Here is a 12129-nt window from a genome sequence, read left to right on the forward strand (position 1 = left end):
CGACATGATAATGTTTAACGGTGCGGCAAATAGATTCCTCGTATGGTAGCTCGGCAATGTGAGAACAAAAATGTCGAACGATACTACCTACCTGGACTTCATAGAGCCTTTACTTTCTAAGAAGTAAGTAAAGGGGCGGAGTCACGCCGGAAATAACAGCGTCGGGACTGTAATTAGAAAATTGTAAATAAGCAAGAAATATTGCTTTAAAATGACAAAGTTAGTAAAGTTAGTTATTGTTTCAAATATTTAAATTTCATACGCATTACATTACAATTAATTATTAGAAAATTGCAAATAAGCAAGAAATATTGCTTTAAAATGACAAAAAGGCATTTATTAGTAAGCACACTTTAAAAAGGCAAAATAGGCAATATAAAAATTGGCCCTATAACTTTGATTTACTCCAAATCACATTTATATCTATGCAAATAATGATTTAGGCTACTTCCACCCAGTAAAAAAAGGCATTTTCCCAAACATCCGGGTTCTAGTCATTAGCATGACACAGACCATTTTCTGGCTGCAGAGAAACGAACGAAAAAACTACGCCTCAAGTACAACACAGAAGCTCTACGACAGCCGCGGCGAAAATGCGACTCACGAGCACATTGTGGCTCGCAGTGCTTTTCTCTCGCTTCCTACCTACAACCCCCACCCTCTCACTCACTGGAGTCAAACTCCGTTCTATTTGTATTTGTCTCGGACCTGCGAGTGGCGTATCGTCGCAATATCTCTCTCGAAACCATGCACCTCTACAAAAACGAAAGTTTCAAGTAGGATGGGAGGATGCATTCTTTTGCTTACAATATGATGAAAATATTAAATGTATGACTTGTTCACAAATATTACTAGGAAAACGGTTGTATAACATAAAACGGCATTATAAGTTACTACATGTTACTGATGAAACATTAAAAGGTTAAGTGTTATTATTATTATTATTATTATTATTATTATTATTATTATTATTATTAACATTATCATCTCTGTACGTCGATTCTTTTACAGCAGATGTACGAATAATGCTGTTAGATTTTCAATTTAAACTCACAGATTTACAATGTGACGTTAAATGAAAGCTAGATGTAAGGACTTGTCAGATATTAAACTTTTCAAATCTTTGGAAAATAATAAATATTTGAAGCTTCGTTCTTTCGCTTGCTCTGTTGAAGCCATGTTCGCTGTAACTTACGTTTGTGAAAAATTATTTTCAACAATGAAAATAGTAAAAATCAAATTTAGATCACGACTGACAGACAAATACCTTCGTGATCAACTACGATTGGCAGTAAGTGACATAATTCCTGATTTTGAAACTTTGTCGCAGAGACATTCTGAAGACAGTTAATTTTAGGTTGTGATAATGTGTCCTATGTTTTCTTGTTCATTTCTTTCTTCGTTACACGTCCTAAACAACTTCCCCTTCGGTTGTCCGCCTCCCTCCATAGGTGCTATGCACGTTGCAGCTTACACAGTGGCTCGGCGCACCATGGCCTTTTCGCCACGGCTGCTCTACGATATAAATACAGTGAAAACTGTTCAAATCGGAACCTGAATAATCCGGAATCCTGTCTATTTCGGAACAATTTATTGGTCCCGGCGAAATTCGTATGTATTATGTGTAATTTTTCCTGAATCAAACGGAAACTGTCCAAAGCGGAAACGGAAACTGTTGCTACTGTTCAAAACGGAAATAATATTTTGGATACACTACTTTTATGTAAACTATATTTTGAAACAGTATGTGCTTTCAAGGAATATACGAAAAACGTAGGTCGCTAAGATAAAAACAAGTTTTCTTTGTAAAATTTTTGAGGGTGCGAGGGTGTGTTGGCCTGGTGGTCATAAATTTTATTACCCTATTGATTAGGCAGACGAATCCCTTCAAAGATGTTCAATGCTTCACTCTGTATACTGTCGTAGCTGGGTAGAACGCAAGTGTATTAGTGATTTCGTGATAAAAAAAAGTTGCGTAAAATGTTGCACTATCATTAATTGATGAAGTAAAAGTTATCAAGGAAAATGAGAAACGAAGAGTATTGAAAATAGTCTTGAAATTTATGAATGGAAAACTCAGGTGTAATGTAACACTTTCAAAAATAAAGGCCGTATCATGAGTGAGTGGCTTGCGCTCAATAATGGTGCATAAAAGGAAAGAGAAAATAACTGGTTACATAGAAATAAATGAACTGTTGTGGGAGTGGATACTTCTTGCCCTTTCAAAGAGCATGCTAATTTCTGGACCTATTCTGCAAAGCAAACCAACTGGCAAAGAAATTAGATAATCCAGAATTCAAGACTTGTAGGCTCCTAGCCCAATTAAATAATGTGCCGTGATACACAGTAAAATATTATAGTATAGTGTTAGATATTAAATTTAGTGTAATTAATAAACTTTATAGTGTTTAATGAGTGAGTAACGATACAATTTATACAGGAAATGAGATTTTCACCAAGATTATTCACCAATTAAATAAGCGACATGAAGCTGATTTAATGTCAGTAGTGTTAAACGGAATATTTTGTAATACCTACAATTTGCGGCATGCCATTTTGTTTTTCATTTATACAAATGATAAAATATTTCATTTTAACGTCACACCTGAATAACACGGAAACCTGTCCACAACGGAAAAAAAATTAGGACCATGTCATTTCCGTCTTGAACAGGTTTCACTGTACTAATACATGATTCTGCCAATAACGTCTTGAACTGAGAGAGGATCGTGAGGACGGAAGGTTAAAGCAGTACTAAAATGAAGACTTCACTTTTCGTCGCAAAATGTGATCCAATTATTGAGATTCTCCTCGCAAACAAGGCGTAATGACACCGCTCTCACTCAAAGTGGCCGTTGACCTCTCTTATTCTTTTTCTCTCTGCCTTTCCTTATTTCCAGCCGCAGAACGAGTAATTCAAGGAGGGATGATCCCATGTGAAATAATGACCGCTGGAGGGTGGGTTTAACTAAAGGGAAACTTCCCCATTGCACCAGATAAATATATTGTCTCCTCTGTTAAGACCCCTTGCACTCCAGACACCTATAGCCGGGGAAGGCACCTTGCCACTTGGGGTCAACACTATTGCTCGCAACAAAAAGCTTGATATTTATTGCACTCTCTAAGTACAACTGAAAGCGTTAATATTTTAGCATTGTGCGTCTTCCGCTCCAGAAGTACAACTGAGTGGGCCGAGTGGTTGGTTGCCGGCAACTTGCTCACAGCGTGAAATAGAAAATACGGTTCCCGACTTTCGACGCAAATCTTTTGTTTTCTTTCCTTTCTTTGTTTCCTTGATATTTTTTTACTCAAATCTTTTCCAATTTCTTCCACTTATCTTGCAAAGTTATTTCTTCGTCGTTCTTCGTTTCTCTAACATACTGTCTTTATTTTCATTTTATTGTTCATTTCCTTATTTTTATTTCCTACATGCTGGATTTAATGTTCCTAATTATGTCAGGTGAAGAATACAATGCGTGCAGCTCTGCGTTGTGTAACTTTCTCCATTCTCCTGTAACTTCATCCCTCTTAGCCCCAAATATATTCCTAAGCACCTTATCACACAATCCATTCCTAAACACAGAACATCCTTCTACTCTTCAGCTTTCAACGTCTCTACAGCTCATCTCTGGAACTTTCTATCACAACATGTCAGAGACTGTCGGACATTGTCTAGCTTTAAAAATAAACTTAAACTGCACTTTTTCGATTCAAATTCCTTTCAATTATAAGCCCTTTCTCTGCGATAGTTTTGTAAAAATATATTTGTTTTCCTTCCTTTTCCCTTTTTGTTCTCTTGATCACCAGATCAATTTATTATCATACCCTTTTTATTGTGAATTTTATTTAATTTTCGTATTTCTTTTCTTTTTTATTATTATTTTATTACATTCCATTTTGTTATATTCTTCCTTACATTTTCTATATTAACTATCTGTACTAAATGAGTTGCTTTTACTATATTCCAATGTATTTTACTTTCTTTTTTCTAATGTGGTATTATTTTCATGTTGTTTAGTGTCGATTTTGTTATGCTATTATTATTATTATTTTCTTTGTAAAATGTTAGTATTCTATTCTTCAACTTTTTGTTAAATTTTCAGTGTTTGTATACTATGTGACCTGGTAGAGTGTAAGAGAAGGCCCTATGGCCTTAGCTCTGCCAGTATAAATAAATAAATAAATAAATAAATAAATAAATAAATAAATAAATAAATAAATAAATAAATAAATAAATAAATAAACAAATAAATAAATAATAATTCTCTAACACCCTTAACCTCTGTTCCTCTCTCAAAGTGAGAGTCAAGTTTCACAACCATACAGAACAACCGATTATATATCTGTTTCATAAATTCTTACTTTCAGCTTTTTTGAGAGCAGAATGGATGACAAAAGCTTCTCAAACAAACAATAACAGCATTTCCCATATTTATTCTGCGTTTAATTTCCGCCCGAGTGCCATTTATATTTGTTACTGTTGCTCCAAGATATTTGAACTTTTCCACCTCTTCAAAGGATAAATTTCCAATTTTTATATTTCCATTTCGTACAATATTCTGGTCACGAGACATAATCACATATACTGTATCGTTTCGGGATTTATTTCCAAACCTATCTCTTTACTTAACTGAAATTTCCATTCTGGTTATTTTTTCATTTATATTTTGCTCGTTTTCTTTCTTTTTCGTTACATAATTGAAGAGAGACTTTCCAAATGGTACTTAGTCAAAAAAGCTACTTTTTCAGGAAACGTGATCTTTTTATAAATGGAAATATCTTGAAGGTAGACCTACTGAAAGGAGACTTTGGTAGTTAAAACATTATGTAAAGTGAGCTTTATTGATAGAATTTAATTTTTGAAAATCGATATAGTGCTAGGTAACAATTCTGTTAAACATTTTAATATGTCCAAAATGTGCTAAGTCACTCGAATTATGTATGTTTATTTCAACATTTTACATTAGGGCTACATGTAAAACTGAAAGTAGACAATGTCTTAATAATAATCATTTTAATATCACATCAGAAAGAAATATGTTTATAGTGTCAAATAACAGAATATATAATATTACCAATGTCCACTTTGAAAATATGTTGTTTAGTAATTATGTATGTTTATTTGAACATTTTGCATTAAAATCACTCTTCAATTGCTTTAAGAACATATAAGAACTAAAAATGATAAACAGAACAATTTTAGAACAGAGAAATACTTCCAAATACTTTCCAAGTAATCTCTCTCAAATTTTCTACAATGAAGCAGATAATACAACACAAAAGTTTCAATAACTTGTCATAGATAGTATCGCAAGGGCTTTCATCTTGTCTATAAATTCCCGAGCTTCTTCATTAATTCATTTCTTCTTTCATTTCTTTACTAATTCATTCCTTCTTTCATTCCTCCATTAATTTATTTCTTCATTTATTTATTCATTAATTCATTCCTTCTTTATTTCTTCATCAATTCATTCCTTTTTCATTTCTTCATTAATGTATCCCTTCTTTCATTTCTTCATTAATTTGCTCCTTCTCTCATTTCTTTAATAATTCATTCCTCTTTCATTTCTTCATTAATTTATGCCTTCTTCATTTCTTCATTAATATATCCCTTCTTTCATTTTACATTAATTCATTCCTTCTTTCATTTCTTCATTAATTTATTCCTATCTTCATATTTTCATTAATTCATTTCTTTGTTTTATTTCTTCATTAATTTATTCCTATCTTCATATTTTCATTAATTTATTCCTTTGTTTCATTTCTTCATTAATTTATTCCTATCTTCATATTTTCATTAATTCATTTCTTTGTTTCATTTATTCCTATCTTCATATTTTCATTAATTCATTCCTTTGTTTCATTTCTTCATTAATTTATTCCTATCTTCATATTTTCATTAATTCATTCCTTTGTTTCATTTCTTCATTAATTTATTCCTATCTTCATATTTTCATTAATTCATTCCTTTGTTTCATTTCTTCATTAATTTATTCCTATCTTCATATTTTCATTAATTCATTCCTTTGTTTCATTTCTTCATTAATTTATTCCTATCTTCATATTTTCATTAATTCATTTCTTTGTTTCATTTCTTCATTAATTTATTCCTATCTTCACATTTTCATTAATTCATTCCTTTGTTCCATTTCTTCATTAATTTATTTCTATCTTCGTATTTTCATTAATTCATTCCTGTGTTTCATTTATTCATTAAATTATTCATATCTTCATATTTTCATTAATTCATTCCTTTGTTTCATTTCTTCATTAATTTATTCCTATCTTCATATTTTCATTAATTCATTCCTTTGTTTCATTTCTTCATTAATTCATTTCATCTTTCATTTCTTCATTAATTTATTCCCACTTTCATTGTTTAATTAATTTATTCACTCATTTATTTCTTAATTTATTCCTACTTTTATTGTTTTCATTTATATATGCCTTCTTAAATTTCATTAATTTATTCCTTCTCTCATTCCTTCATCAATTTATTCCTTAATTTTTATTAATTTATTATTTATTTCATTTATTTAATTCTTTCATTTATTCATTAATTTACCATTTCTTTCATTTATTTTTTTCTTCATTAATTCATTCCTTCTCTCATTTCTTCATTCTTTCCTACCTTGATTTGTTCCATTTTTCTTTCATAACTTTTAGAATTCCTTCTTTCCTATTCCTTCGGTCTTTATTCGTAGTTTTCCTTCCTTCTTTGCCCCTTTCTATAGGTTTCGCTCATGGCAAAGTCTAAGAAGTGTGGAAGAGGATCATCTCTCAAATGCGGTTAACGGTTGTGTCTTGTTTATTTACTGACAGCAGCTTCGACCCTCTTGTCATACACGTCGATTCCTCGACTCTGTTGCGACCTGTCGATAAATCTCGTTTCTGACACCACATAATCCATCTTGTCGGTTATTAAGAAACCACTTGTTGCAGTCATCTTTCACAACGGATGGCGATATCGCCCTCGACTATCAAAGATTCTTGTTGTATCTAAACATATTTCTTTTAGCTCTGTGCAGAACGTTTCATCACACCGAGAATTATTACTGAAGTACAAAAAACTACAGTAGTTATTTTAGAAGAAGCGAAGTCCACGGCTATGGACTAATGGTTAGTTTGTCTTACTGAAACTAGCGGACCTGGGTTCAAATCCTGGTTGAGACAAGTTATCTGATTGGGGTTCTATCCGAGGTTTTGCCTCAACCAACAGAAGTAGAACTGTTGGGTATTATTGTATTATTATTGAACTGTTGGGTAACTTTCGGTTTTGGACATCGGACTCATTTCGCTCATTTATTCAAGAGTAATTGTCATCATTACCACAGCCCAGGTTAAATTCACGCAAATACCGCGGCCATTCAGACAATAGGATTCACAGAATAGGAGTGATAAGCACAATAAGCCTCAGGCTGAAGTCTTCGAGACCCTACACCGTTAAAGTAAGGAAAAAAAAAGTAAGTAAAAATAGCCAAGTATCACATCGTAAGTTTGTGGCATCTAAAAGATTGTGAAACTCATCAAAATTAATTCTGAACTGATAGGTTCCAAGTAAATGCTAGTCATTGATAGCTGAAGATATTTTTACAAGTTTCATTAGAAGCGGATCATAGAGATTTTTAATTGAAATTCTTCAGCAAAGAATAACTCAAATCCTTAGTCATATGCAGAAATTATTTCGTAAATTGTAAATTGTGTTTTATGCTCGACCATGCAGAAATGTAGTAATTATACACCTGGTAGTAGCCCTTTAATGCACCTCATTAAAGTACACCTATTCATTATAATTCAGTTGTTCAGCCAATGAGAATTCACCATTGTACCATTATAAAACCGCAAGTATCGATTATTCTCGGATCTGCAATCGAAAGACAATTTGCGAAAAGTCACGGAGGCTGGAAATCCAATACTGTCGCAGAAGGCTATGTTCTGTTACTATAATAATTAGCGTTAATTGTAAATAATATTCAAATAAATTAAATTTGTTATCTCGTTTTTCAATCCTAAATCAATTTCCAGGTTATATCAAGACTAATATTCATGTTATTCTCTAGATTATATCAAGGTCAATGACATTCGTGCCTCGGAAAAAATCAATACTTTCGCGTCTGCGCACATCTCACAATTCAGGTCAGTTCCGCTTATAACCATAACATGAATACTTATGAATAATTTCAAGTTAAAATTATGGTCGAGCATAAAAAGTCGTATGAAACTTGCCTATAATGGTAATTAAGACGCTCGTATGAAAATTATGAAACTCGCTTGCGCTCGTTTCATAAACAAACATACTCGCGTCTTAATTACTACCATTATAGGCTCGTTGCATAATGCACTATTATTTAACGACGCTCGCAACTGCTGAGGTTAAATTATTTCGTATTATTATATATCTATGGTGCGCGGTAGGGCAAATTCATTTAGCTTAATTTTTCTTTTTTGTCCGTAACAAGTGAAAACTCCCTCTAGATATTGGAATATACAGGGTGTTTCAAAAGTGATGTTAAAAAATTTAGGGGTGAGAAGCAAAAGTGTTCCAGTAAATATTGGTCCACAAATTAACCATTTTTGCTGGTTGGAGCCGCCAGTGAACCGAGCGCCTGGATACGGTAAAGCGGCACAACATTCATACTTCGTATGTATGCCTCACTCTTCCCATCCCATTTCCTTGTAAATGTGAGACGATATCTAAACAGACGATATGGTGAACGGTGGATAGGTAGACGAGGATCTGTAACTAGATTACAGGATTTAAATCCTTTGGATTTTTGTGTATGGGGTTATGCAAAGAGCATAGTTTACACAACAGAATCATCACACCTGCAGCATCGGATTGTAGATGTCTTCCAGCAAATGAAGAATGACTCAGGATTGCTCAAGCGAATTCTAGGATCTTTGTAAAAAAAGAAACTAGACAGCTGCATTCAAGTGCATGGTCAGTATTTTGAACACCTGCTGTAAAATTCTTCAGTTAATAAGTTCATACTGAACTGTACCTTGTTTATTTACAAACTTTACTGTTGTTCAAACAAAAATGTTTCTTTTGTGTATGTTTAATCACATTTCAGTGGTGTTGAAGCCAAAATTATGAATTTTAGTGTCCCGTGATTGATAAATGAAATAAAATTGTCACTGTTTTTGTTGTAATTAGTACTTAGTATTCAGCGGGTTCCAACCAGCACAAAATGACATTATCTCGTAAATGGTTAATTTGTGGACCCATGGTTACTGAAACATTTTCTCTTCTATTCGTTTTTACTTTTCATCCATATATTTTTTACCATCACTTCTGAAAAAATCTGTATCATTCGCCTACTATACTTTACTAAATATTTTTAATTTGCCTTCAAATGCGTAACTAAGAATACCACAGAATGCATACAGAATAACAATATGTAAAATAACAGACTATATCGTTACCTAAATTCCAAAATCTCATAACTCGCTCGGATGTCAATTTTCACTTTTTGCGCGTTTTTGAAAGTATAGCCTATCCACAGATCCATCTACTGACAAAGCAGTGAAGCTTAATTTAGAATACTAGCGCTAATACTGGGCTATTACTTCTCTACCTGTGGATAAACTTTCAAAAAACGTGCAAAAAAGTGAAAATCGGGATCCAAGCAAGTTACGAGGTTTTGGAATTAACATAACAATCGTGTAAAACGTTACTATAGGTAAAATACCAGTATGTAAGTCATCCCTATGTTAAAATCTGTAGCACTTTGAAGAGAACAACCACCAGGATCGCCACCCGTCCGTCGTAAACGAACACGAGATGGCAGTACAGTCGCTAATGCAATTAAAATGGGAGTTATGACTTGACTCCTTCTGTAACAACTAGATGGCAGCATAGTAAACCTGACAAAAGTTTTTACCGTCGAAGCCTTCAAGGCCGAGCAATATGGGTATATATGATCTAGGATTAAGTCTATTGACTAAAATAATTTTCTTGAAGAAATTTTCCATATGAAATTATTAAGTATATTTTTAATTTTAGCCGGTATAAGCTATGTTATTTATCGTCTATTATTTGAGGCCGAGGATTCGCCATGTGGTTACCTCACATTCGCTTTACAGATAGGGAGAACCTCAAAATTTGCTCATCCAGGTAATCAGCCCAAGCGGGAATTGAACACACTCCCGATCGCATCTTCAGATCAGTAGATAAACGCGCTACCGTCTGAGGTACGTCGGTGGTATTATTATTATTATTATTATTATTATTATTATTATTATTATTATTATTATTATTATTATTATTAGTATTATTATTGTCATCATTATCATGTATTTTACAAACCGTCAAGACTTAATAACTATGCAGAAGTTTTTCTTCCGACTGTGAACCAACAATAGACTGTAGTTAAGCTAACCAGACTGTTTTGGATTTGTGACCAAAAACAGTATCCCTGGAGCTACGGCGGACAGCTCGCTCCATTCCATATACTGATTATGCTCAGTTAGAGATAAAATAAACTAATCATATTCTATACAAAACAAAGTATCGTGTTGCGAAACAAGTGAGGGGGAAGAAAAGCAATTTATTGGAATAGGTTCCCTCCCCACTCCCTGTGGAAACGGGTTAAAGAGGAATGGATTATATTGCTCGCATGAATTTAATTTGCTTCTGGTTCGAAGATAAGGAACTCTGTAAATTATCAGCAGAATGCAAAGGAACTCCTGGTGCTGCAGGATACAGTGTATACGAATAGATTACCATCGCGCGAATAAATAATTTAAACTCCCCAGTGCAAAGTATTATACGGAGCAATTTTCTCACCACCAAGACAAATCACCGCGATGGAGTTTTTAAGGATTCTACTAATAAAAGCAGCAGCCACCAGAAACAAGATTTAAAACTAGAGCGAAAATATTCCAGCTGAAAATAAATGGAACAGTCTGAGATAAAGATGCAGGCAAAGAGGCGAGAAAAATTGGAACGCATACCTACGTTTTGCAAGGAAGATGTACTGGTAATGGTATGACAGATATTTCAAATCAACACAAGAAATTAAGCACACTTTCATACACCATACAAAATCGCCGAACTCTGATTAAAATCCTTCAACTAACAACATCCTATTTCCAATAGTACTGTACTTAATCATGGTATTATTTGTTCAGTACAAAATCCTATTTTCAATAGTACTATGCTTAATCATGATATTATTTGTTCACTACAAAATCCTATTTCCAATAGTACTATACTTAATCATGATATTATTTGTTCAGTACAAAATCCTATTTCCCATTCTACTTAATCATGATATTACTGTATTTGTTCAGTAAAACATCCTATTTCCAATAGTATTGTACTTAATCATGATATTATTTGTTCAGCACAAAATACTATTTTCAATAGTACTATGCTTAATCATGATATTATTTGTTCACTATAAAATCCTATTTCCAATAGTACTATACTTAATCATGATATTATTTGTTCAGTACAAAATCATATTTCCCATAGTACTGTACTTAATCATGATATCACTGTATTTGTTGAGTACAAAATCCTATTTCCCATAGTACTGTACTTAATCATGATATTACTGTATTTGTTCATTACAAAATCTTATTTGCTATAGTACTGTACTTAATCATGATATTACTGTATTTGTTGAGTACAAAATCTTATTTCCAATAATACTGTACTTAATCATGATGTTATTTGTTCAGTACAAAATCCTATTTCCAATAGTACTGTACTTAATCATGATATTATTTGTTCAGTACAAAATCATATTTCCCATAGTACTGTACTTAATCATGATATTACTGTATTTGTTGAGTACAAAATCCTATTTCCAATAATACTGTACTTAATCATGATGTTATTTGTTCATTACAAAATCCTATTTTGCATAGTACTGCACTTAACCATGATATTACAATATTTGTTCAGTACAAAATCCTATTTTCCATACTACTGTACTTAATCATGAAATTATTGTATTTGTTCAGTACAAAATCCTATTTCCATAGTACTGTATTTAATCATGATATTACTGCATTTGTTCAGTACAAAATCCTATTTCCAATAGTACGTTACTTAATCATGATATTACTGTATTTGTTCAGTACAAAATCCTATTTCCCATAGTACTGTACTTAATCATG

This window comes from Periplaneta americana, chromosome 9, assembly GCF_040183065.1.
Source record: "Periplaneta americana isolate PAMFEO1 chromosome 9, P.americana_PAMFEO1_priV1, whole genome shotgun sequence".
NCBI lineage: Eukaryota > Metazoa > Arthropoda > Insecta > Blattodea > Blattidae > Periplaneta > Periplaneta americana.